This window comes from Bos taurus, chromosome 7 (assembly GCF_002263795.3).
Source record: "Bos taurus isolate L1 Dominette 01449 registration number 42190680 breed Hereford chromosome 7, ARS-UCD2.0, whole genome shotgun sequence".
NCBI lineage: Eukaryota > Metazoa > Chordata > Mammalia > Artiodactyla > Bovidae > Bos > Bos taurus.
This window is the reverse complement of record NC_037334.1, coordinates 46,615,960-46,642,527: the sequence shown is the minus strand read 5'-3', so window position 1 is coordinate 46,642,527 and position 26,568 is coordinate 46,615,960. Positions and strand designations below refer to the sequence as shown.

The following is a 26,568-nucleotide window of genomic DNA, read 5'->3' as shown; positions in this document are numbered from 1 at the left end:
ACTGAAGCGACTTAGCATAGCGTAGCATGAGACTATGATGAGGAAGCAGCAGGAGAAGCAGAAGCAGGAGATGGGGGAAGCAAAAAGGGAGGAAGGAAGAAGAGAGGGAGGGTGCAAGGCAGGGATGGTAGGCTCTTACTCAAAGGAGAATGCCAACTGATAAACGTGGAGAAAGTATGGGAACTGGAAAATCACCACTTTATGACCAACATAGTAAAGACTGGTTGGGAAAAGAATCATTGAAGGATGCTAGATTCAGAGTGGAAGGGATGTGATGAAGAGCAGGCTATTCCCATGTCATAGTGGCTCTTCACAGACCGCTTATCAGTTACAAGGGGGGAGAGTAACCTCCGCTGACCCTTGAGCAACTTAAGTCTGAACTGCACAGGTCTACCGATCCGCACACTTTTTTTCAATAATAAACACTACAGTACTCCGCTATCTGTGGTGGGTTGGCTTCAAGGATGGAAAACTGCAGACAAAGAGGAACCGCACGTACAGAGGGCCACCCATAAGTTATATGCAGATTTTTGCTGTTCAGAGAGTCGGTGCCCCAACTCCCATGTTGTTCAAGGGTCAGCTGGATACAGTGTAGTAACCAGACAACACCTTGACCAGGAAATCTAAGTGACTGTTGCGGGACACCAACATGGAACACGGAAGGCAGCACGTGCCTCCTGCTCTGAAACCTTGAAAGGATGCGGCAGCCCAGCCAGAGCTCTCAAACCTGAATCTAAAGATAAAGAAAGGCTGAAGAATAGTTCCAGACTGAAAGTCATCCAACAGAGCCCTGACAGCTAAATGCAGTCTGTGCTCATGGACTGGATCCTGTACTGAAAGGAAAAAATCTGGAACAGGGACTGTAGATGCAGGGAGACAATTAACTACTCAATCACAAACATCTTCCGGTTCTGAAGGGAGCTTCTGAAATCTTGATTTGGCAAAGGCTCCCACGTACTCTTCCCCACGGCTGCATCCCCTTCACTAACAGTAAGCAGGTGTTCTGAGGAGGACATCCATCCAGGGCCTGGAGAGGGCAGCCCCAGACTCCCAGCCTTTAATGTGCACAAAGAGTTAGGCTGACTTAAGTATTCCTAGACTTCCACAGTGGATGCCAAAACCCCAGAGCACCTTCTAGACAAGCCTCGGGCATAGTGGAGGCCTAGAAACAAAGGGTGTGGCCTTCTTCTGACCTTCAACCAGAATGGAGGTGGCCCAATGGGCAAAAGCCCAAACTCTGCCCCTGCTGGAATTCAATGACCTTGTGTCTGAGGCCACAACCTCAGACTTTGCAAGAAGTCCCTTGATCCTCCTCCCAGTCTGGCTGGCCAGCAGAAGCTGTCAGCAGACACCCCAGTGACTCATTCACTGTGAAGATGGGGAGAGTGGGGGAAAATGGGAAAGGAGTGGTCACTCATGTTTAGATGTACTTTTCTTTCTGAAGATTTATTCTAGATGATTGTGTCTGACATACTCAGAGTGAGAATGGCTTTGGTGCCGAAAACAAAGGGAAATGGGAGATTTCATGTTCTCAGAAATGTATTCAGTTGGATCATAGCTGGCATTGGTACGCCCATGGTTCCATGAGATTGTATCGGCTGAAGACAGGAGGGACCAAGCAAGGAGTCTGTATTTTCCATGTCTTCAAGTCACTGAAACAATTTTGGAATTTCACAATGTTCACCCTCACAGCCAGGTGAATACTGAATGATTCCAGTAGGGCAAGCAGGGGTGAGGGGGAGAGGAGAGGGGCATGGAAATTCAGGGAGAGGACCAGATGGCCGTGATGACAGCTCTGTCATCTCCTTTAGCTCTTCCCGAAGTATCTGTATCTATGCTCTTGAATCTCATTTGAGGTCAAGATCCAATTTGTATTCAAGCTAATAATTAGGGCTTTGCTTGCAGAGGTTTGCTTGTTGGAGTCAGAGCAACACTCAGCTGCCTAGGCGGAGATCCCATGGAGAAGAAAAGCAGGGCTGGATTTTATCTCTAGGATGGGCTGACGCAGAGCCTGGCTTCACCCAGGGCTTAAGTGGCTGGTAGCAATGACACTCAACAGCCAGAACTAACACTAAGTGATGGGTTGACAACGAGCAAACCAATTGATGTTCTAGAAGTCCATTTTGTCTTCTCCTTCCTCAACAGATAAACACTACGATGAGTTTCCCAAGTGACAATCACAGAGGATTCCAGCATTTTACAAAATCCAGTCTTATCAGCCCCAAATTCAAGTGCCACAATGGCTTCCTCACCTCTCAGCTTTGTGACCCTGGAAAGCATCACCACCCTCCCAAACCGCTCCATCTCCTAAAGGAGAATGTTCCCACTTACAAGACTTCCCCACATTTTCTTCTCACTGGCCTCTGAAATACGTTATCACAGGAGAAGGAAAGTTATAACACATGAACTTGGAGCAGCTGGAGAGAAGACTGAGAATGACTCAGGAGTCTTCTTCTCTGTTTCAGAAAAGGCCATTTTGTACCCAGTTATGGGAAAGGCCAAACGCTGAGGTGCACCTTCAAGCAACCTGGAATGAGGAAGAGCAACCACCCCTTCTCTCTTCACTTGCCACAACTCTGGGGAAAAGCTCACAACTCCAGATGCATAAAGCCAGGAAGACAGTCACAGCTCAGCCAACTGCCCCCTCTTCCAAGGTGCCCACAAGGGGCGTGAGGAAGAGCATCAGCACAGTTAGCAACCACAGGGCTCACCTGGGGGCCTCAGAAACCCTGCCCTTTCTGCTGAGGCCCACCTGGGAGTCAAGAGTCCCTCCCGGAGGCTTCCTGCCCCCAGGGAATTCTCTAGGCTGAGCGGCTTCAAGCTTTAGGAGCCTGACCAGGCTGCTCACCCCAGAGGTTGCCCCAGCTCTCTCAAGGCGTCTGAATGGCCTGATTTGAGAATACTACGCGGCCTCAGAAAGAAGTCCCCCGTCAGAATTCCTCTGGAGGACATGTGAATGGGGGACAGGGCAGCTCGCTGGCTGGCGGCCATTCTAAGCACCAAGGCGGGAGTTAGCGGTGCCAGGTGTGTTTAAAGTCTGCTTACCTTTGGTTCCTCATGCCGGTGTGACGGACAGTATTGTGGGAAGGCGTATTCAGTCGGTAAGACGTTTCTGTCAGAGAGGCCGAAAATAAAAGGGAAGGGGTGGGAGGGAGGCCGCTTTTGTGCTGGGAGTAAACAGCCAGTGGCCTGGGGTTTTTTCTTCTCCTCTTCATGTGCACAGGGCTGTGAGCACTGGAAGTTTACTGACTTCTCTAACATTCCTCCTTCTCCATAAAAATGCAAGTCCCGGCTAAGGAGGATTTCTCTCCCTCCTCTGTTGGCTAACCTGAGAGACTACAGCCAGCCACTTGGCGGTTACCGAAAGCCCAGGCCTGGCATAATGAGAAGATTTCTGACCATGGGGCACTGCTCCATACAGAACTCCTCCAAAGGCAGTCGGCACCCAGGAGGAAACATGCCAAAGAATTTCTTCTCCATTAAATTATGAGGTGAGCTGAAAAAACACAACTAAATCACCCCTAGTCCAGGGCTCACATGAACCCCTGGACTAAGAAAATAACTTTTTAGGGCTGGTTTCTCAGCAGCCACTTGGCCAGATACCAGAGTCCCTTCCCTACGATTTCAGACACTAGGAGGGAAGAACACTTTGGCCTTAGATAAGCCAGGAGACCGTCACCTAAAAACAGGCACCCTTGGCTTTCAGGGTCAATCACCTCCCCCGAAACAGACTAGAGGAAAGGTATTAACATTACACATAAGTCAGCCCCCATGAAAACAGCTTGACCTCTGTTGGTAAAACTTGGGTGTCAGCGGTCCAGTCACACTGCTGAGCGGCATTAAGCACAGATGCCCCACTGGACCTCAGACTCTGTGTTTAAGGCCTGGGAGAGCCGCAAGCGGGCGGGGCTGAGAGGGATGCAGTCTTTGTGTATAAAACTACCATGGAATGAAAATACACAGTGTCTCAAACTGGGCTGAGCGCCGGGCGTGGGCCAACAGCAGCTGTGGCTCCTGGCCCCCTCCAGTGGGGCCTGGAGAAGCCACGGCTCCAGACCCCCTCCCTAAAACAGGAATGAGAGTATCCTCGCCACACTTGTCCTCTGCCCTTTCATGTTCCTAAAGCACACGTGACTTTCTCAAAGTCAGGCCAAATCCATTCCTAAGACTTGGCCCATTGGTCCCTGGAAAGAGGTTTAGTTCTGCCCCCAGATGGTTCAGAAATGGACTGCTGCACTGCTTTGTATCAAAATGCCCCAAACATCCACCAAACTAGAGCCCCACTTTGTTAAAAGTGCCTTAGAGAGCTGTTCACATGAGTGAACTCCAGCCTGTTTGTTGGGGGTTCCTGATTTCTCCAGAACTGCTCGTCTACAATACTGGGCATGGTTCATTGTGTAGTAAAAGGTCCCCAGCTTCCAGTGAGAAAGCGCCACAGCCTCCTATATACTGAAGCTCCTACACCTTTCCTTCTGACCTTTGGCTGAAGTTCCCTGCGCTATCCATCCACACTCTGGGGACTTCCCAGGAAGGAAGGAATGAGATGGGCTGGGCAGACCCCTCTGCTCAGTATAAGAATGCCCAGGTTGGACAGGCTGGCTTGTCCTCCCTTTGTTCCACTGTCTCAGGGCAGAGCACCAGCACCACATCAGGGGGTCACAGCCCACACCCCACACTGTGGCTCTTACAGGGCACACACCAAACCCTTTCCAGACACCACTGCCCTATGAGGCCCCAGTGACACCCTGGACCTTCCATTGGTCCCATGGCTGCCTGAGAGAAAGGATGCCAGGACAGGAGGCATCCTGTGCATTATATTCCTGGGTGGGTTAGCTCAGGGGCCACAGATGGGGGCCTGGGAAACCTCGGAGAACCAGCCGAGGGGGCTTCAGGAGAGACCTGCAGGTCAGCCAGTCTGTGGGCCCTGGACCAGTTTGTGGGCCCTGGCCAGCACACAGCGGCGGCCGCAGAGAAGTCATTAACAATCCTCCCCGGGGTTCGGAAGCCAGGCCTGGCCGGTCCCACCAGCGCGGCTTCTCCCGGCGTCACCACCGCAGGCGGCCAACAGGTGGCAGGAGAGCTTCGGGGAGCGCTCACCTGACACGGCGGCTCTTCCGCCACCGCAACTAGCAAGGGCCGAGGTCTCCCTCAAAAGCTGCGGGAAGGAAGGGACCCCGGGGAGGGAAGGGTCAGGGAGGAGAGAGCGGAATGGGCGCGTGGGAGCCGGCCAGCCAGCGGGGGCTCTCCTTCCGCCCGGCCGCGGAGAAGGCGCTCCAGGCTCCAGCCTACCTTCTCCCGGCTCCGCGAACTTCACCTCCACCGGCCAGGGGATGGAGAACTTCGCTGGGTGCGGACCCCTGTGGGGGAGACCGGGGGGGAGGGGCCCGAGAGTCCCGGCCCCACGGTGCAGGTTCCCCCAGCCTGGCACCCTGCCGGGTGAACCCCTGGCCAGCAGGGCCGCTCTGGTCTGGGCTAGTCCTCTATCCGCGGGTGGGTTTAGAATTACTTGTAAAGAGCGAGAGTGCGGAGCGGGAAGTGGCTGACGCAGTGAGAGAGACAGCCCAGAGAGATGGGGTCCGTGGCTGTCATCGGCACCCCTTCTTGGCTTCTTGTTGCAAACAGTGACGATAAAGTTACGTGTTTTTGTTTTTTTTTTAAGAACCGGAACAGTACCAGAGGAATTTTGCCTCTTTTATAAATAACTTGCAACATTTCCTACCACCAAATTCCAAAGCTAACAGAGGGAACCCCTTCAGCAATGCCACAGCACTTTGTTCTGTACGGCCTCACACGTTACAGACAGTGAAAGGAATCCATCAGGTTTAATTGGTTCTGCTCTGGTCAGAACTGAGGTCTCTAGAAGCCTCCCATATACTTTACAATTTTAAGTTTGAGGACCCTAAACTAATGATGTGAAACTAATGTAGTGTAACATAAAGTGCCCTCTCTGCCAGTAGGAAATAATTTCTGCAGTGCTTCTAAAAACCAAACCAAACCAAACAAATAAATCAAATGATTTTACAATGTGGAAAAGCCGTGAGCGCGCTGGGCTGGAGCTCTGTTTGGGGGAAGCAGGCAGGCAGTTTGAGGCTGGGAGCTGCTCAGCCTCTGGCCTCCGCGGCTTTGCTGGGCTCCGGGTGCCTGCAGCTGGGAGCATTCGAGCCTCTTACTCAGCACGCTCAGGAAAACAATCTGGACCACAAATTCAAAATGACAGTTTTAACAAATACGATTTCAGCTTTTATATTTGGATTTAGGAAGGGGATGATGGCCTTACCCAGGAATCACTATTAAATAATAAGCTTATAACATATTTGCTGATGGCCATATATAGACCCTGCTTCAAATTAACTTTAAAATGTGCTGCTGATATGGCTTGTACTTAGAAGGAAAACAAAGCTGGTGACTGGGTAGATTTAGTCTAAGGGCAAACGTACAGAAATGTACACATGGTTGAACGGCGCTTTGGCTACCTGAACGGCCAAAGGAGGCTTTAACATTTAAGTTGGTTCTTTAAAGATTTACAAGAAAATTTTTTTCCCTGAATTGTTTAGAATATCTTTTTTTTTTTTTTAAACAATTAAAGTATGCTCAAGCTCTGACAATTTCAGCATCTCGGAAGTTGACATTTTTTAATGCATTTACTTTATTGTGAAATTGCGATTTGTTAATGAAAGAGAATTGGTTGCATCTGTCTGTTTACAGGTTTTTAATATCCACCAGTCATTTGACCAATGTAGAGAGCAAATAAATATTTTCTCCCATGTCATTTTTTTAATTTCCCAGAAACAAGAGTTCCTTTATTATCTGTGACCTACTCAAATGAGAATTATTGTTAAAGAGTTGCAGGTTTTTTTGTACCTGCTGAAGCATTTAGAGCCCAAAGCGCCATATTTCTCTGGAACATTTTTGTTGAGCTTAAATAGTCTTACCTGCCTATCTTATATTACTTAGGGTTGGGTAACATAGGTCGCTTTGGAAAAGATAAACAAGCTACCATCAAAGAAATGAAATAACTAGGAAGGACGCTTTCAGTGGCAGCAGGCAGAGAGTGACTATTGTCCTAGTGCTAGAGAAATATTCGTATATTTTGGAAAATGCAAACAAATAAAGGGACAAATCGGTGAGGATTAACTAAAGGCTCAAATAATACGAACAGCTGTCTGTCGCCCTGCGTCCATGTTGGGCTTCAAGGGGAACAGTTCACACAAAATTGGGTTTGCATTTACTGAAGAAATTAAGGTGATTTGACTCAACACTGACCATGTAGGTCTACAAATCATTTATTACTCACTCATCCACCAGAAGGAAAGCATCTATGGGAACCTTTTGTACGTGAACTTTTGCGTTTCTGAGAGCAGAGGCACAAAAGAGAAGGCTTCGCTGCTGTTGTTTAGAAATGATTACAGCTAATACCTGACCACGGCTGATTGTCCTGTCGTTCACCACTTTAACATCGGAAGCATGTGATCAGCCCTCCAGATGCCCATTATTAATTGCATGCTCTTTGATGTCTGAACGTCGATGGAATCTACAAAGGCATTAACGTAAGAAAATAATGTCTCCTGAAAAATTCCCAAGTCACTGCCTGGTGAACGCTGCATGTTCCCTATTCGATTGCTCACCTTTGGGGGCACCGTGAAAATACCCTCAAACCCCAGATATTTGCCAAACGCTTCAGCAAAAAAAAAAAAAAGAATTTCAAAACTTATCTAAAATTTCTATTCCACGTGGGGAGAAAACAGCACATTTGCTCATTCAAGAAGCACCTATGTAATTACAAGCAACAAATTTCTAAAATGCTTATGGTTCAGGAATTTACATGAACAGAACTATAAAGAAATAAAAAGACACAGTGTTGGGGGGGTGGATAGAAAAACAAAGGTTCAACAGTTCCATTGGACAAGTGAATAAAGGCCACCTCGTTACAAATACCTCCACTTCGCTAATGTTTATTTTCTCCCAAGAGACAACTTTATTTTTTAAAGGCTTATCATGAGGGAAATCGCTGACTATAGGTAAATTTCTTTTCTCAGGCAGAACTCAAAAAAGAGATATTGTTATAACATGGTTTCTTCTGTGCAGTTTCAAAACAAATAGACTTTTGTTTTTACAAACCATTTATTTGGGGGGATTTATTTGAAGAAAAATTTTCCTTTGCAAAGAAAAATTTATAAAAAGCTACATGTGCAGATCACTTGACCCACTGCCTATCATAACATCTTCACACATCTCAAGGATTTAACATAGTGAAAGGAAAAGAGCAAAGAGAGTTTGAAGGGCAGCCCAGCGCGGCTTGCATGGATGGTTGCTTTCCTATGCAGAGCTCAGGAATACATCCACCCCAGAAATATTTGTTTATCATGAAAAAATATTTGAGCCACCAAATGTTGAATTCTTTCACATTTTTGGGCATGGTCTTTTTGCCATCTGGAATTAAGTATGTTAGTGAAGCTTGTGTTTTCAAATATTAGATTTTCTATCCTTCTCTGAAACTTTCTCAAGCACAGAACTGAATCATCTCACCTTTCCAAAAATGAGACAACTAAAAATGAGAATTTTTAAAGAAAAAGAAAATCTCTTCCTAAGAGTGGAGCTAGGAAAATAAAAAATAAAATAATCATACTGCGTATCTTTCTAGGAGTTCAACTACATAATCTCTGACAGATCTATAAGAAAATAGATCGGGTAATTTGCTATCTGAAATAATGCACAATTAAAAGTAAAATAAATATTTAAAGCAATCTTCCTGCTCAGAAGAATTGGAAAATTAAACATTTATAGCCAGAAATCTTAGACTCTCGATTCCTCTACTCTTATACTTTGCAGGGGTAGAGATGGAGTTTCCCACTGTGTAAAGATACTCTCTGCAAATAATATCATGACTTCTACGTGTACAAATCCCACAAACATAACGATGTACTAGCTAAATGTAAGCCCTCTCTGAGTTCCCAGTAAATCTAAATATGTACGAAATTAAAATTGAAACAAGGAACAAGTCTAGTGTTAGTCCTTTCAAAATACTAATTTAATAACTCTCCAAGAAACAGAGTGTTTTAGGAAAGGCAACCCAGATGTCAGCATATAAAATCAAGCTATAAAGTGCCCTTCAAATATATTTCAATCATTTTTAAATATTTACATTTAATAAGGACAAGTTTTTACGGCAAGAGAGAGGTAATTACACTTATCATTCATGGAAAAATGTAGTTTTAATGGCTTGTATATTGATTTGCAAAGGTGAAATAGTAACCTAAAATATGTCATTGTCTTTTTTTTTCCTCCTGTTCAGCAATTTGTTGCTTTTGCAAAAACAAAATATGAAATGGTAGATGTGCCCGTGCTAGGGCTGAGGTGGAGGGAAACCCATTGTTAAATATTCACACTCGCACGTTTTCCCCTCTTTTCTCGATGTCTCTTTTCTGCTAAACTGAAACCCCAAGTATTTGTGCTTTGGGGGATAATTAGAAGAATCTTATCGTACTTTTATAGACCTTCCTAATGAGGCTATTTATTTGGCAAACATTAGCCAGCCAAGGATTAGTAACACCTTGATATGGACTGTATAGAAGCTGCTACCCCCCTGCCCACTCGACACAAAAGCCTATCTTATCGGCAGAACAGGCTCAGTGCAGGCAAGTCATGGCTTCTGAAAATTCACCAGGGGTCAGTCTTCATTAGTCACAACCTCTGAGACCAGGGGCCGAGGCAAATTCAGGTTTGGTCACTTTGAGGCCAGCAACCCTGATGAAACTCAGGGCGGTGGGTTGCTGGGAAGATGGGGAGGGGCAGGAACCCAGGAATCATCTGGGTGGGTCTTGGGGGAAACATCGCTGACATTCAGCATGCAACTGCCCCTGGGAATGACCCAGGCCTCCAAATCCCGGGGACGGGGGGGCCTTCCTCTTTACAAGGAAATAGACTTCAGGTATCTCTGAGAGCAAAACAAACTAGACTTTCTCTATTTGCTTGTGCCAGCAGGGAAAGCAAGTCGGAGGGAATTGGTGACCTGTCCTAAAATACCTCACTCCCATCCAAAGCCCTCTTTATTTTTGATGCTTTGACATAATCTCAGAGAAAGACTATTAATTTGATTAAAAGTGATTTTAAAAAGTGATTTAAGATGAATTCATAAATAAAATACTCTCACCTCTGGCAGGGAGGGCAAAGGGCTTTGCATGTCTGGCCTGGGAAGTCCTGACACATTCTGGGACTCTAAGAAGGGCAGACTAGAGAAATAAACAAACCGTTCAGGCCAGCTTTTCAAAATCCGCCAATGTGGAATTCCCAGTCCAAGGCTTCTGACTTCATTTTGGGCAACCAGGCTGGAGGGGACAACCTTGAGGTGGGATGACAGGGGTTAGGTTTGCAAATGACCTAAGGTGGATAAATATTTGTAAAACACTTTGAGAATTAACGAGCTACACAAGCACCCCTACTAAAGAAAAGGCCTCCATTCCGTCACTTAGGAAATTTTTCAGGGGAGCTAATATCTGAGGCCCAAGACAAAATGTGGCCTAAAGACGCAGGCCCTACACGCAGGCTCGTGGCCAGGCTCTGGGTGGCAGAAGATTCCATAAAGAACGCTCTATGGTGAGTCTGTCCCGAGAGAGAGATTGCTGAACTCTTGATTTCTGCCATTTCTGAGTGGCCCCTTCTCCACTGGTGAGCCCACCTGTGGGGTCTCTCTCGGAGGGCTAGGTGATCGACTCCTTTCTGGCTGAAGCCATTGGACCCCCAGAATAACTGCAAGGATTAAAGGGCCACTGTGGGAGGCTGTCACCCCCACCTTCCGAGGCCAGGGTTGACAATATCCAACCCTTGAAGAGTGGGAGGATGGAGGCTGTTGGCTTGGCCTCACTCTCTTTGTCTAAGACAGGCACCCTAACCACAAAAACAACTCTTGCAATTGGCACCACTTCTGTAACCATAGCAACCAGCGCTTCTAGAAAGGCTAACGCATTGGTTTGGGACTCACAGCCAAATTAAGATTTCCGCAGCTCAGTTTGCTTCTCACTCGTCCCCTACCCCTCCTCTGGGACTGTCAAGAGCACAGCCCCGAGTGGCTGGATGACTACATAACCACACAGGCCCACAGCTGCTGGCTTCCGCCCAAGGAGTGGCTGCACACCAAGGCCCCAAATGCTGAGACAGGTGAGCCCCCAAAGGTGTCCACTGAGTTTCCATAGCAACGGAATATTTGTCAGACGGAGGAATCCATGAGGGAACGGGGAAGCAGAAAGGGTAGTTTTCCATTCCTGTTATGGAAGCAGCTGAATCAGTAAGCATTGAGGTCTCACAAAGCCAGACAAGGGTGAGCAAGGGTCAGTGGACTGGAGATGCTAGTGGTGGACACTGGCAGAGGAGGAGAAAAGCATTAAGGGCGCCTCCTACCCAAAATTGCCACACTGACCAGGTGATGCTGAAGTGTAGGTGTACTTGAAACCATGGAGCCTTCCCACCTCCCAACATGACACCCACAGCCCCTCAGACTCCCACTTAGCTTGATTCAATAGGCCAGTCTCCAAACTCCCCTCAAAAACAATGAGCAACATTCAGGCCCAGCCTCTAGACGATAGATGTGAGGGATTGGCGAGTTCATGAAGAGCAGGGTTGGTCTAAACTTTGGCCTGTTGGACACGTCTTTGGCCGTGTCAGTCCCATAGGCTGGGTGAGATATCTGTTCCTGACTGTCTGAGTCAGTAACAATTTGCAGTGAGGGCCTATGCTGCAAACTAAAAGAGACTGGAGATGGGCTATTAGCTCAGCTCTTTTCATGTGGAATTACTTCTACTGGCACTAATACGCCATCATTTGAAAGCCTTAACCCAAACGGACGGGCGTCTGCCCCAAGCCAAAGCTGCCTGGACCGAGGCAGCGCTCTCCATGTGCTAGCTATTACCAGGTTGTTTGGTCCTGTCCCCAGTCGGCATTTGTTGCCGCGCACTGAAAAACTGCTGTCAGGAAATGTTCTTTTCTAAATTACATAATTAGGGTATTGGGGAGCGTAGTGAAGGCAGATTAGGGGGGCATCACTTGTTCTTACTGCAAACTATGATTCAAAGCACATAAGTAAACACTTAAACTATGTGAATGGTTTAATATTGATTAAACAATGATCTCTGAGACCAAACTCTAGCATGGTAGGTGGAAGGAGCTTGAAGGAGGAGAAACAAAGAGTCTGCTGAATAGTGTGCACTGATTTACAGAGAAGTGTGGACTTTGACCTGATAGATCAAAATCAAGATTTTGGAATGATTACCTAAAATAAAGTCCGAGGGTCCCGCCCCTGCAAGCTGAGGGTAGGGCTGGGGGATAAATTGTCAGGGTCGGGGGTCAAGTTCTTCCCTCAGAAAGACCAGCTTCTCACTCACACCCACTTCCAGAAATGGAGACTCAGGCAAAGTGCCGGCTCAAATTGCGTTTCATTTATTGTTTCTAACTACGGGCCACGGACTTCAACTTGATTAGAAAATTGTGCTGACGCTTCCTGTGAAGTGTATCCCGAGCCCTCCAGAGGAACTGCAGAAGGGAGTTTTCTGCAGGCACCCGCCTCCCCTGAATGGCATTCCCACTGCCGACAGTGCCCTTGGCTACACGTGTGCCCAGATGCCCGGGCAGGTGGAAGGGCCGCCCTCGAGACATCAGCCCCAGGCAGGAGACCTGGTGAAGGACCCCCTGGGGACCAGTGCAGGTCCTCAGACTCCCTGAGGGTGGGGCAGCCAGGCCCCTGCAGGGTGGGGCTCAGAGAACAGCTCCCCACTCATTTCCGGGGACCTTCCACCCAGTTAGTCACAGGGGCTTTGCCGAGGGGAAGCCCAGAGGCGCCTCATGTGCAGGCAGATCTCAGCAGCCTGGCATCTCCCTTCCCCTGGCCCATCTGTGTTTGCTCTCCTCTGCTCTCCTCATCCGAATTCAGGGCAGTAGAGTGCCAGGGAGCAGGGAGAAGGCTACCAGAGCATAAAAATGCCAATAATAAAATCTAGTCTGTTTTTAAAAGCTCACCCTGCACTAAGCATTGTAAACTCACTATTCATCACATCAAGTGATTACAACAGCCCTCTGTGGTAGGTATTATTATCTACCCCTGTTTTGTAAATGACAAAAAAATACGCAGCACAAGAAGGACGATTTGCCCAAGATCACACAGTAATTCTATAAATTTTACTCTATTTAACAAACACAGAGCTCTTTCTTTGTGCCCGCTGCTGTTCTAGATGTATTATAAATATTAACTGATTAAATTTGCAGTGCAACCTTGACGAATATGTACTGTCAATCCCCATTTTAAAAAGAACAAACTGAGGCACAGAGAGGTTAAGTTACTTGCCCCAGGTTGCACAGCCAATACGTGACTAAGCCAAGATTCTACTGTGGGCAAGCTGGCTCCAAAGCCCAACTTCCTAACCCCTCCAAAGAACTGAGGGCAGGTCCTTAACAAAAGAAGGAAACTTGCCCTTCTGCAACACACCAAGAGGCTCAGGGAGAAGGAGCAGCACTGTCTCGTGCTGACGTGGAGAGCATGCTGGTCTGAGAGGCTGGAGGTCTGGTCCAGGACCAGCTCTGCTTCGTGCTAATGGGGGACGCACTGCCCAGCCCCTCTGAGGCCTCACTTACCACCTGCGACTTGAGGTGATGAGAGCCCAGGGACCCTCCGTGGTCTCAATCTCAGCCTCTAGGGGACTAACAGGGTTCAGGTAAGTCTAGGGAGTTGGGGAGGGTTGGGGAGCCTGCCGCCCTCCTTCCCAGCCCTCCTCTCCACTCCCACCCCCACCCCACACCTTGAGCCAGGCCTGGGGGGATCTCTACTGGGGAATCCATAATCTCCCCGTCCTCCTTCCCACCTGCACAGATGCTTGGGTCCCTAACATATGACCACCTCCAACAAATTTTCTCTTCTCTGCCAGCGCTCTGTGGAGCCAACAGACGCAGGATGCAGAAGGGGGCACAAAGTGAAAATCCTGCAAAGATTAGTTTCTTTTCATTTACGTGTTCAAAATACGGCCAAAGAGTACAAATAAACACATCCCTCCCACCCACTGCCGTAAACAGCTCAAGTGCTGTGCATGGAGAACCCATCAGGGCGCCTGGGATGAAGCGCTCCGGCTCAGCCACAGTCCTGGTGGGGACCTAAGAGCCCGGAGGGGACCTAAAAGCCCCGTGGCCTCCCTGTGCTCGGGCCGGGCCGGCAGCTGGCCCTGGGGTCATCTGAGTTGCCTGTGGCTCAAGGGCTCTGCTGCCACCTCCCATCCTTGAGCAATCCCCGTCAGATGGGCTGGGCCAGAAGTGTGGGTTCGCTGCCATACACAGCTGATGCTCACAGTTTACAGACTCCATGTATACCATTCCCTATTTGCTGAAACTGATTAGTGACCCCCCGAATCAAGCCGTGCAGGACTGGCATGAGCACATGTAGACACGTGGAGAACAGTGAATTTTTGCATTCCCTGATGTGCAGGGTCCCGGGTGAGGTGGGACGTGGCGACACTCTGCCTGGTTGTTTCAGCTCTTACACTCAAGCCTCCTTTCCACAGTCAACATAGTGCCTCGTTGGCCACATTTCTGTGCTTTTTGTTGGTGATTTTACCATTGAAAATGGCCCCCAGGTGCCATGCAGACGTGCCACCCAGTACACCTAAGGGCAAGAATACTGTGGTACGCTTTACAGAGACCATCCCTGTACTAAGTAAGCTTTGTTTAGGCGTGAGGGTGCTACTGAGTTTGGTGATGGTGGTTTAGTCGCTAAGTCGTGTGCAACTCTTGCGATCCCACGGACTGTAGCCCATCAAGCTCCTCTGTCCATGGGATTTTCCAGGAAGGAATACTCGAGTGGGTTGCCATTTCCTTCTCCAGGGGATCGTCCCCATCCAGGGATCAAACTCCAGTCTCCTGCATTGCAGGCAGATTATTTACTGACTGAGCCACCAGAGAAACCCTACTATTGAGTTTAGTGCTCATCAATTAAATATACATATATTACAGAAGGTGTCTCTACACAGAAACTCACATAGGACAAGATTAGGTATCGCTCAGTTGATGAGTGTGTTGTGACTGAGGTTTGCAGGAACCAAACTTTGCACCTCCCTTAGAAGCACAGTTCAGTATTTGCTCTTTCTGTGTCATAGTGACTTTCTAGAACACAACCACTCAGAAATAATGAGAACAACTGGAGTTTCCTTCCTACTGAAGGTGCCTGGGCCTATCAGAGGAGGTGAGATTTAAGGAGATGCAGAGCCAACAGCTGATGTCAGCTACTCTTCCTGCAGCACCGCCTCCCCACACCAGGGCAGGCCTGTTACCTCAAAGAACCTTGTCCGTGTCCTTAATAATACTGTTTAAAACTGTAATAATGGCCACTAACAGCAACTGAACATTTACAGGGAGGCAGGCATACAGTACTGACTTTACATTTACCACATAGTACCTCATCTAAGGGTATATAAAGAGAGGGATACAAGATTGTGTCCTGTGAACATAGGTGACCTCAGGCGCCCTGCCTGAGTTAACTTGCACTCCATAGCAAGTGGTCAGCGCACTCAGCGTCCCCTCCTCAAGGGGATAGCTGGAAAAGCCAAGCTCCAAGGATTCAAAGACCATTGTCCAACTCTGGGGTACACAGTGTTGAATAAAGGAACCAGGGACTCACAGCAAAGCCTTGAGAGAGTGGCCTGAGAGGGCAGCCAGTGTGTTCCCAAGCTGTGCCCTAAGTCTGCCACCACCACGCCCTAGGCCACTGCAGGGCAGGGCCTCCTCCCTGCTCACATGCATCACCTCACATCATGCTACTGACTTCCTCAACCCTGTGTGATGGACCAGGCAGCTTGCCCTCTCCAGCCCAGCCTGGCATGGTGGGAGAGCCCAGATGCCCAGACTGAATGTCCCATCTCAGCCACAGCACTCATCCCAGCTGGGATGTGAAAGCCCGAGGATGGTGCCACCTGGCACCCCTGTGGCCCAGGGCCAGTGTCAGCCGCCCCACGTGACCCTGAGCAAACAACTCACTTCAACCTCTGGTTTTTCCCATCTGTAAAGAAAAGGGAATAATGACCCTCCTGCTTCCAAGTTTTCATGTCTAGTATCTCATAATTCCAGGAGACAGACAGGCAGGGCTGGTAAGGGGCACAAAGACTGTAATTATTACTGCTACAGATAAAATTAGGTAAGTAAATAATACTCCCTGGACTGTAAAAGAAACTAAGTGGCTGCAAGGATCATCCCATTCTTCACATTTTTCATTAAAGCAGGATAGGTTGGGCCCCTCAAAAGGAAAAACCAGAGTCTCAGAATATTCTTGCCACTGAGCTCCCCATGGAAGGAGGCATACAAGGCATTCACTGACTAGGCAGGGGTGCTGATTGCCTCCAGGGTGCTGACAGTGCGTCTCACAGGCAGCAACAGTGAGAAAGGCTCAGAAACAGCCCCCGAAGAGGTAAAGAGAGGGAACAACAGGCTCCTCTTCAGCTGAGCATCAGAGAAGATATAAAAAGGGCTGAGTGGCAGGATGAGGGCCAGGACAATTCTCTCCTCCTGCTGTGAGGTGGGAGCTGTGACCCTGGAGTCCCAATAGCCCCACCTGCCTCTCGGCTGCCCCTGCCGGAAACTCCACGGGGCCCGAGCCCAGACAGCAGGAGCCCAGGTAAGCCGCCCCAGGTGCAGAAGTGACCTTGGCTGCAGGAAGTCCTGTCTCCTGCCTGCAGCTAATTGCAGTCGCTGCAGAGGAGCCGACCTAATTACACAAAAGTATGTGGCTCCCACATTCCTGGGCCACCACACAATCTCACACATCTCGCAGGAGATGCAGCCCCTGACTCCTGCTCTGGCCCCAGCCCCTCACGGTTCTGCTGAGCCCGCAGAGACGGTCCCCTCTCCTGCAGCTCTCTAGGAGCTCTTTGGGGCTGCCCCAGCAGCAATTCCCTCCACTCTCCCTTGCCTGCCTCTGAGGCACTTAACTCTCATCTTTACCTAATGTAAATATTTAATCCTGCACATCTAGGCTCTGTCCATCACCTGCCTCTAGCCTGTTCTCTGCTCATCCAAATGGTCCCCCTGCCAGACCTGGGAGTAAGGGGAGGACTCTTAGGGGCTCCCTCACCCTGCAGAGCTCCCCACACAGCCTGGCACCCTGCTAACACTTAACCACCGGTGGGGGTGACAAATTGTACAACTCACAGTGATGCAGGCACTCTGAGCTGCAGTTCTCTCACCTGTCACATGGTGCTCGCACTGCCGGCTTCGCAGTTTTTCGGAGGATGAACTCTAACTTGGTGCCAGGTGTATAATAGGTCCTCCATCAACACTTCGTGAATTGTGTCAGCCTCATACCACTGTAGCATGAACAGTAGACCAGGAGCTTGTGCATCTAAGACAGCTCATCCATCCACATGTAAGTATTTCTTCCTCCCTGTACCCATTCTAAGGGACTCCTGTGTCTGCCAGCTGCCCCTGCCTCTTGTGTGATGTAGGGTCAGGAGGTGGTAGGCAGGGCAGAGGAAGGACGAAACTGGAGAAAGGCTTTGTTGGAGGGTGGGCCCATCTACATCACCAAGAGTTGGGGTGTGGGGAGCACAGAGGAAAGGAAAGCTGGTTGGGGGAGAGAACTGCTGTTGGGCACACGGGCTCAAGTGTGCCTCTGGGGCACAGGACAGGGACTCCCACTGTTCAACTTCCTTCAAAAGACAATAAAGAGACAGCTTTCTAATTACTTCTGGGTGCCAGATTGTGCAGAGAGGCCTGGCCACGTGGGGCCCGGGGGTTATGAGGGTTACACACTCATTATCTTGTTAATGCTCACAACATCCCTGAGGCATATTCTCCATCCAGCAGATGAAGAAACCTCGGTTCAGACAGGTTAAGTAACTTGCCTGAGGTTACACAGCATCTGAGCGCGGAGCCAGGTCCCCTCCAGACCTGCTGTTTCCTGAGTCTGACCTCTGACCCGTGTCACACAGCCTCTGCGCTTCTCTCATTAGCACTTTACTCTGGACAGCAGGAGGAGGGAGGTGCCTACTGAGCAACTCCTGCTCTGGTTCTTAGAGAAATGCTGCCTTACAGACCCACCCACTCTGAGCAGCCCCCCTTCCCTAAGCAAGGAGAGCGTGCCCTGCCCAAGAGGGCTAGAGAGCTAGGTGGGCTTCTGGGAGGAGGTGATCTCTGTCCACCTGGAATGATGAGCAAGTCCTAAGATGGGGATCTGTCAAAGGAAGCCAAGACGTGAAGTGAGAACACACAGGTTTCCACTGGAGAGAAGGCAGTACCGTGGACCCGGCCATGAAAGAAACAAGCAGGCTGAGATGCCCAGCGCACAGCCGGCAACCTCAGCGCAGGCCTACCTCAAAGGGCCCAAGGGCGCTGGTGAGAAGTCAGGCCGTCCTTCCAGAGGCAGCAGGGAGGGACAAGAGGGAAGCCGGCCTTCCGGAAGCAGGCCGGCGAGGCTGAGATGAGCAGAGCTGGGCGGGGGCCTGCCTCCTCCTCGAGCTGAGCTCTGCGTATCAAGGGCACCTCTGACTCCCTCTCACCCAGAACCCTCGGGCCCCGGCCTAGGAAGGGACAGTGCAGAGCACAGCTTCTGAATCCAGAGAAAGGTTCTTTTCAGCCTTTCGAGAGACTCATCCCAGAGCAGATCCAGAAGGGATGCCTCAGAGTAGGGAGGGGGCCACATGGTGCCCCTCACCCCATCTTCCACACCACTATGCAGGGGAGCCCCACACCTGTGCACCTCCCACAGGCCTGGCCTCCCTGAGAAACACGCCAGCACTGCCAGAGGCCACCCATCAGCCCCCGTCTGACATCTACCCACACTCCCGTCCACACTGCAGGCACTTACAACCCCTCTCCCCTCCTCCCCTGCCGAATCTCGGCTTCTCCTTCAGGCCTCAGCCTGATGCAATCTCCTTCTCTAATGCTGCCCTCCTCCGTGTTCCCACAGCTCTCGGTGCTTCTGCCCCCAGTCTGCGCTTGATAAACACCAGCTGAAGGAACAACCTCACAGACACCATTTCCTGACCTCTGGACATGACCGTCAGCCCCCGTGGCACAAGGCCCACCATCTCCTGCTTCTCCAGGGCCTGCCTGGGCCTCGCACACACAGTACTGCACACAGCAGGTCCTCACTAAAGACTCAGCATGGGCCTCCGCACGCTGCATGCGCGAGTTAAAAGAATAAGATATTCGTTTATCTTCCTCTAGTAGAGCAGAAGAGAGATTTAAATATTTGATTCCTGGTATCGGAGAGAATACAGGGAAGCAAACACTCTCACTACTGGGAGGAAGATAAATTAGTCCTAACATTTTGGAAGGCAACTTAGCAAAAGCCAGAAAAACACATATCTTTTTGAGAAATTAAATTTCTAAGCATTTATTCTTAGGGAAACAGCTGTCTGCGGGCAGCTCATATTAATATAAGGAGCTTCATCACCGTGTGGTTAGTGATGGCTGACACCTATACAACCACATATGAGACAGTGGTTTTGAAAACTGGAACACTTTTGTACCACAGGCCCTCCTCGCAAACGATGGTATAGAATGTAAAAGGCTATCACGATATACTGAAGTATACACACAGCAATACATACCACGGTAGATTGGAAAGTGAGTGCAAGTTACAGAAATGGACCATACTGTTTTATAAGTGGAGAAAAACGTATACAGAGGGAAAAAAAGAAAAGAGGAGAAGCCTCCAAAATGTTAACTCTAGTTTCTCTCCATGTAGCCTATAGTACTTGGGTAGAATAACACTACCCATTATTCAGTGATAGAGCTGCTGATCAGGAGTTAAGATGAGACAAGCCCAATAATATTTTCTGCCCCACAACACATACACACACGAGATGGCACCAGGCTTGCCTCCCGCCCAGGCAAGCCAGGTCATCAGTGACCAGCCCAAGGCTTGTTTTGATCCTCAACTGAATCTGTTCACTAAGTAACAGAAAACATTATACCCCAATTGTTGTTGTGCGTCCCTGGTGGCTCAGTGGTGAAGAATCCACCTGCCAGTGCAAGAGATGCGGGAGACATGGGTTCGATCACTGGGTTGCAAAGATATCCTGGAGTAGGAAATGACAACCTACTCCAGTATTCTTGCCTGGAAAATTCCATGGACAGAGGAGTTTGGCGGGCTATAGTCCACGGGGTCGCAGAGAGTCCGATATGACTTAGCGACTAAACAACAACGAAAGCACTACATCCCAGTGCAGATATCTAGTAGCCACCGGCCTACGCCCCTTACAGGAAGTGCCCAGCAACTTCGTGCAAGAGGGGATGACCGACACCTGCCCTCTGGATGGTGGGTGCTGGTCTCAGTATCCCCCAGAGTTATGTGACAATAAAGATGATATATCTGGTGGAACCAGCCAAGGGTGTAACCCAGCCAGCAACAGCATCAATCTATTAATTGCAGCATTAATTCACTTAGGAGCTGATGACTTCATCCGTCACACTGGGGCCCTGTAAGCACCTCCCTTGGGTCTTCCTCATTCTCTGAAAGTAGGGCACAGGAGACATGGAGTGGGTGTTGGCTCAGGCTGCTGGCCCAGCCAAGCCCAGCAACAGGGAGGGAATGGACAGTGATGCAATGTTAACTTCATACCAGGCACAATGGTTGGCACCTCATGCCCTAACAACCCTCAGAGCAGATCAGCAGGGAGATGTGGGAATCCCAGTGTCTTCACCCATAAACTGGGGATGTGAGGCAACGGCGTGACTTTCTCAGGGTCACACAACTAAGAGTCGGAGCAGAGATTTGAACTCTGATACCCCTGTCTCTTCCATGACCCCCACACCTCCAAGATAGCAGGACTCAGATGGCCAACCACACGACCCACACCCCCCAAAGCTCAAGGCACCCATGGCAGTGGAATCAAAGCGAGGTGAAGCACACGAATCCAGGGCCAGTTCCTCCCTCCTCACCTTGCCCCTGCTCGTGAATGGAAGCCCCCTGGGCTGCCTCTCGGCGATCTTGCTATCATGGATCAAGGGGAAAATGATCGAGAAAGTGCTCACCTGGCCCAGAGGCTGCCCGTGGTCTGGTTGCATCACAGCACACTGGTCCTGTCCAAACTATCAGAGAGCAGCTCGGGTGCTGCTGGGAGAGCCTGCGCCCCCTCTATTAGGGTGGGCCTGTGTGGGTGGTGCTAGGCGAGGGAGAGAGAAAAGGGGGGCCCACCGTGCAGGTCTCTGTTGTCGAAACCACGAAGCAAAATATTTTCATTCATGAGTTCATCCAGCCTAAACATGCATCTAATCCCCAGGAACTGGCAGTTCAAAACGGCTCCCAGGCGAAAGAAAGGCAGCGCTCAGTTCAAAGGCGAAAGGAGCCAGGCTTTACCGCTTATCACCAAGTGACCATCAGCAGAGTGCCTGGGCTCACCAAGGCCCAGGCCAGCCAGGGAGGACAGCTTCTTAAAGGTGCCAGGGTCCCAGCACCTTCAGCCCTCAGTCTGCCCACCCTCCTCCTCAACTGGGCCCTGGGACAGAAGGAGAAGGGGCCTTTCTGCTTGGTTGCTGGGTGCAGATTCCCTCTCAAGATGGGTCTGAACTTGACACAGAAGCAGCAGCCATAGTCTGGGGTAGAGGAGGGAGAACACAAACGGGGCTAGATACACCTTCTGCCCAAGCAGACTGCCGGTTTCTGCCAGGAAGGGTCTTCAGATACCCAGCGACCATGGAGAAAGGCAGGCAGAGGGAGGCCTGGGCTCTGCACTGCTGTGCTTTGCACCAGCTGGGAACAGGCAAGGGCCAGCATCCTTGCCTCTCCCCACAAGGCTGGCTGTGAGTTCCAGGAGGCAGGCTTGGGCTCCTCTGGCCCCAGGAGCTGGCCCTGGGGCCTCCTCTGGCAGAGCTGGCCAGGTCCTCTACCTCAAAGGCAAGTTGGCTATAGTCATGGAGCTCTCCAAAGATGCTTCCTGGACAGAGTGTTATACGACCCAGAATTTGTCATCTCTTCTAGGAAACTAGGTTGCCTTGGTGGGGGCGGGGTGGGGGAGCGGAGGGAAGCAATCCACCCTATGGCCCCTGCTTGACCAATACTTTCAAGAGAATTATCTGGTACAGCAAGCCAAGTCCTTGAAAAACTAATTTTGCATGACACCACACACATTTTTCCCTTGGGGGTCTGTGTGCATGCAAGCTAACTCGCCTCAGTTGAATCCAACTCTTTGGGAGCCCATGGCCTATAGCCCATCAGTATCCTCTGTCCATGGAATTCTCGAGGCAAGAATACTGGCATGGGTTGCCATTTCCTTCTCCAGGAGAGCTTCCCAACCCAGGGATTGAACCCACGTCTCTTAAGTCTCCTGCATTAGCGGGAGGGTTCTTTACCACTAGCGTTAGATAGCATCACTTCCCTGGTGGCTCAGATGGTAAAGAATCTGCCTGCAATGTGGGAGACCTGGGTTCGATCCCTGGATTGGGAAGATTCCCTAGAGGAGGGCATGGAAACCCACTCCAGTATTCTTACCTGGAGAATTCCTATGGACAGAGGAGCCTGGCGGGCTACAGTCCATAGGGTCACAAAGAGTTGGACATGACTGAGACTAAGTACAGCAATCCCTTCCACTACTGGTTTCAAATTCAGCATTCAAAAAAGTAAGATTGTGGCATTCAGACTCATCACTTCATGGCAAATAGATGGGGAAAATGTGGAAGCAGTGACAGATTTTCTGGGGCTCCAAAAATCACTGCCAGTTATGACTATACCCATGAAATTAAAAGATGCTTGCTCCTTGGAAGGAAAACTATGATCAACCTGAAGTGAAGTGAAGTCGCTCAGTCGTGTCCGACTCTTTGCGACTCTGTGGACTGTGGCCCACCAGGCTCCTCTGTCCATGGGATTCTCCAGGGAAGAATACTGGAGTGGGTTACCATTTCCTTCTCCAGGGGATCTTCCCGACCCAGGGATCGAACCTGGGTCTCCCGCATTGGAGGCAGATGCTTTAACCTCTGATTAAAAAGAAATCACTTGTCAACAAAGGTCCATATAGTCAAAGCTGTGATTTTTCCAGTACTCATGTGTGGATATGAGAGTTGGACCATAAAGAAGGCTGAGCACCAAAGAATTGATGCTTTCGAACTGTGGGGCTGGAGAAGACTCTTGAGAATCCCTTGGACAGCAAGGAGATCAAACCAGTCGATCCTACAGGAAATCAGTCCTGAATACTCACTGGAAGGACTGATGCTGAAGCTCCAATACTTCGGCCACCTGATGTGAAGAATCAACTTATTGGAAAAGACCCTGATGCTGGGGAAGATTGAAGGCCAAAGGAGAAGAGGGTGGCAGAGGATGAGATGGTTAGATAGCATCACTGATTCAATGGACATGAGTTTGAGCAAACTCCGGGAGATCGTGAAGGACAGGGGAGCCTGGAGTGCTGCAGTCCATGGAGTCACAAAGAGTCGGGGACGACATGGTAACTGAACAACAAGAATCCTTTCCAAGCTTACTGGCATTGCTACCAGATTTTATGGTAAGAAACTAAAGCACCTAGATTGGACATGCAATTTGCAGCTGGAGAGAATTCTGCAGTCGTGTTTCCTACCTTCTAGGCTTGCGATCCTCAGACTGCAGCTTTTTTCCTGGGCCTCCCGTCTTTCGCATGGAGAGACAGGGAGGGTCCCAGAGAGCCACAGGTGCCTGAGCCCCAGTGTTCACTGCACCCATGTGCCAGACATTTCCCAGCCTCTCTGCTAATCCTCCCCCTGCAAGATAAAGTCCCATTTTACAGGTAAGGAACCTCAAGTTCAGTGGGATGAAGCAACACATAGGTAATAAATAGAAATGTCAGGACAGAACCCAGAATTCCGAAAGCTAAGTGAGCCTAGAGACAAGATCCAGGAAAGGCCAGGACTTGCTTTCTTGCACAAAGTCCTACCCAATGGCTCTCTGTTCTCATGCAACCAGAGAACATCAGGGACCTCCAGGAAAGAGGTCTCTAGCCCCAGGGATGTTACTGTGAAAGCCAAGCTTGGGTCTGCAGGTGGCCCGCTCACCTCCTGCATCCTCTCCTACCCTGAGCAATCCGGTCTTTCCCACTTTCTTAGTGGAAAATACTCTAAATTTGGAACCAGAAAGAACCCTTGGCTCTAGGCCCAGCTCTGATGGTCATCTCAAGGAAGTCATTTTGCCCACATCGGGCTCAATTTGCTCACCTGCGAGACGGAGATGACCATTGTGTTGGCCCTGCCACCTCATGATGTTGCTGAAAACACTCTGCCACACAATGGGTCAAGTCTGTGGCTGGGATGTGGGCTTCAGTTCAGCTGCTGGAGTTTCAGACTATGCCCTCAGATCCCTCTCACCCCTCAGAGCAGGGTGGCAGTGCTCCCCAGGTACAGCCCAGGGCTCACCTCCTCTCCCATGAGAGTCCCCCCAAAAGCATGACCCCCCAAAGACTCTTATAATCCTGGTGGTCATTTGCTGAGCTTGCTCCAGGATACACTGCCCCAAGCTGGGCATTGAAATCACGGGCTTAGAGTGGGGCCAGTGTGGTATAGTGAGTAGCAGGGTGCCTTTAACCCAGGCCTGTCTGGTTCTAGGGACCCCACTCTGCTCCATATTAGCTGTGTGACCTTAAGCAAGTTCCTTCATCACCCTGAGATTCCGTTTCCATATATTTTTAAGTGGGAAATCATCGTATCTATCTCACTGGACGCTTGGGAAGACTGAAAACATGTAAAGTTCTTAGGACAAATTCAGTGGGAGGCTGAATGCCATCAAATTATGTGACAGCCTCAGACCTAAACAAGGGCAGAGAAAGGTCTAGAGCAATACTGTCCAACAGAAATATAATACCAGTCTCAAATACAATTTTTGAGAAGCCGCTCTTAAAGTGAACAGAAGCAGGTGAAATTAATTTTCATAATATATTTTCTTTAACTCAATATACCCCAAATATTATCGTTTTAATGTGCAATTAAATATAAAACAGGATATTTAACTTTTTTTATCCTATGTCTTTGAACTCTGGTGTGTATTTTACACTTACAGCAGGTGTCAATTCAGATGCTAGATTTTCCTCAGAAATATTTAATCAGTATTTAGGTCTCATAAAATTTACAGTTGTAAAAGTAAATTCACATACCCCAGTTATTCCAAACATACTTAAAAGTTTTCTAATAACTTTCTGAGTCCTTGGGTCTGCTTTTTATAGTTTTTTTCTCTCCTCCCTGCTGGCAGGCTGTACTTGTTTTTAAAATTAAATTAATTAAAATGTTTAAATATTGAAAATTCTGCTCTTCAGCCCCATTAGTCACACATGAAGTGTTCTAAAGCCCCACATGGCCAATGGCTCCCGCACTGGCCAGCGCAAGCTTAGGTGCCTCAGGAAAATGAGATCCCAGTTGGAGGACCATTCACTCAGGGACCCCATCAGAGCGCCTTCTACAGGGCTGCGACTGTAGTACCACCTGAGCCAGCTAAATGACGAGGGCTCTGTGCAAACCCTCTGCTCTCCCTGAACCTCCTGTTCCTTCAGCTTCCTTTCAGAAAATGTGCCCATTTTACAGCTGCCCTAGTCAGTAGAGGTCCTTCAACTCTTCCCAGGGATGTGCCTCTCTTTATAGCCTAAGACTTTGTTAACAACAATTATTGGAACCTCAAGGCAAAAATGATGAAGATGCCTTATCAGTCCACTAACGAGCCTCCTCTTGGAAGACCTGAGCCAGTTTTTCATTGTTTCTGTGTGCATGCCAGAAGGATCTGGAGATGGAGGGAGAAGGATCGAGCACAGTAAGAGGAGGAACAGCTTGCCAGTGGGAGGAGAGGGGAGACTACAAGAAAGAAGACTCCAAGACTCAAAGAGTAGAGCGCTGGAAGTGTGCCCCACCTCCACAGGGTATCAGCCCAGAACAGGCATGGCAACAGCCTGGAGCGACCACAGCACAGCTCGTCTCTCACACTCTTGCCTTTCCGAGTCAGGGAGTATGAAACCCATGAAGACATGACAGAAGGACTCTCATGAAGGACAGTAAAAGGAAGCTGGAGCTGTGAGAAGCCCAGGAAACCAGAAGCGGACCATTTCCCAGAAGGCCAGGATATGACCGTTTAGGACACACTGAGATATGTGTCTACAACTAAAGCAATTTTAAAAAGAAATAAGAACAAAGCACACACAAAAAAAGTTACAGAAATCATTTAAATTTGGTGGATAAAATTACTCTTGTATGCAGCCTGATCTGAATCCATTATGCTTTTTTTATCTTATTTAAATAACCTTTTTCTAATCATTTTTTAAAAATTGAACTATAGTTGATTTGCAATATAGCACAATTGGTATATTGTGGTATACAGCACGATAATTCAGTTATACATACATACGTACATTCTTTTTTATACATTCTTTTGCATCATGCTTTATCATAGGATATTGTATATAGTTCTCTGTGCTATTGTTGTGGGTGTTTTGGTCACTAAGTCATGTCCAGCTCTTTGCAACCCCATGGACTATAGCCCTCCAGGCTCCTCTGTCCATAGGATTTCCCAGGCAAGAATACTGGGTTGCCATTTCCTTCTCTGGGGGATTTTCCTGACCCAGGAATCGAACCCAAATCTCCTGCTTGGCAGGCGGATTCTTTACC

General features: G+C 49.1%; 1 long non-coding RNA gene across 10 annotated transcripts in view; it reads right to left on the bottom strand.

Annotated features, from left to right (window-relative positions):
- LOC104969177 (uncharacterized) overlaps positions 1-26,568 on the bottom strand; it is a 273,877-nt gene that overhangs the window by 167,717 nt on the left and 79,592 nt on the right. The window contains exon 1 of one of the 10 annotated variants that reach the window (XR_009495262.1): positions 20,998-21,328. The exons of 7 other annotated variants lie outside the window; for them this stretch is intronic. This is a non-coding gene — a long non-coding RNA (uncharacterized lncRNA). Of the gene's footprint in view, positions 1-3,045; positions 4,152-5,289; positions 5,734-20,997; positions 21,329-26,568 lie in introns of those variants that run through there. 2 more of the 10 variants (XR_009495261.1, XR_009495263.1) reach the window with 2 other exon arrangements.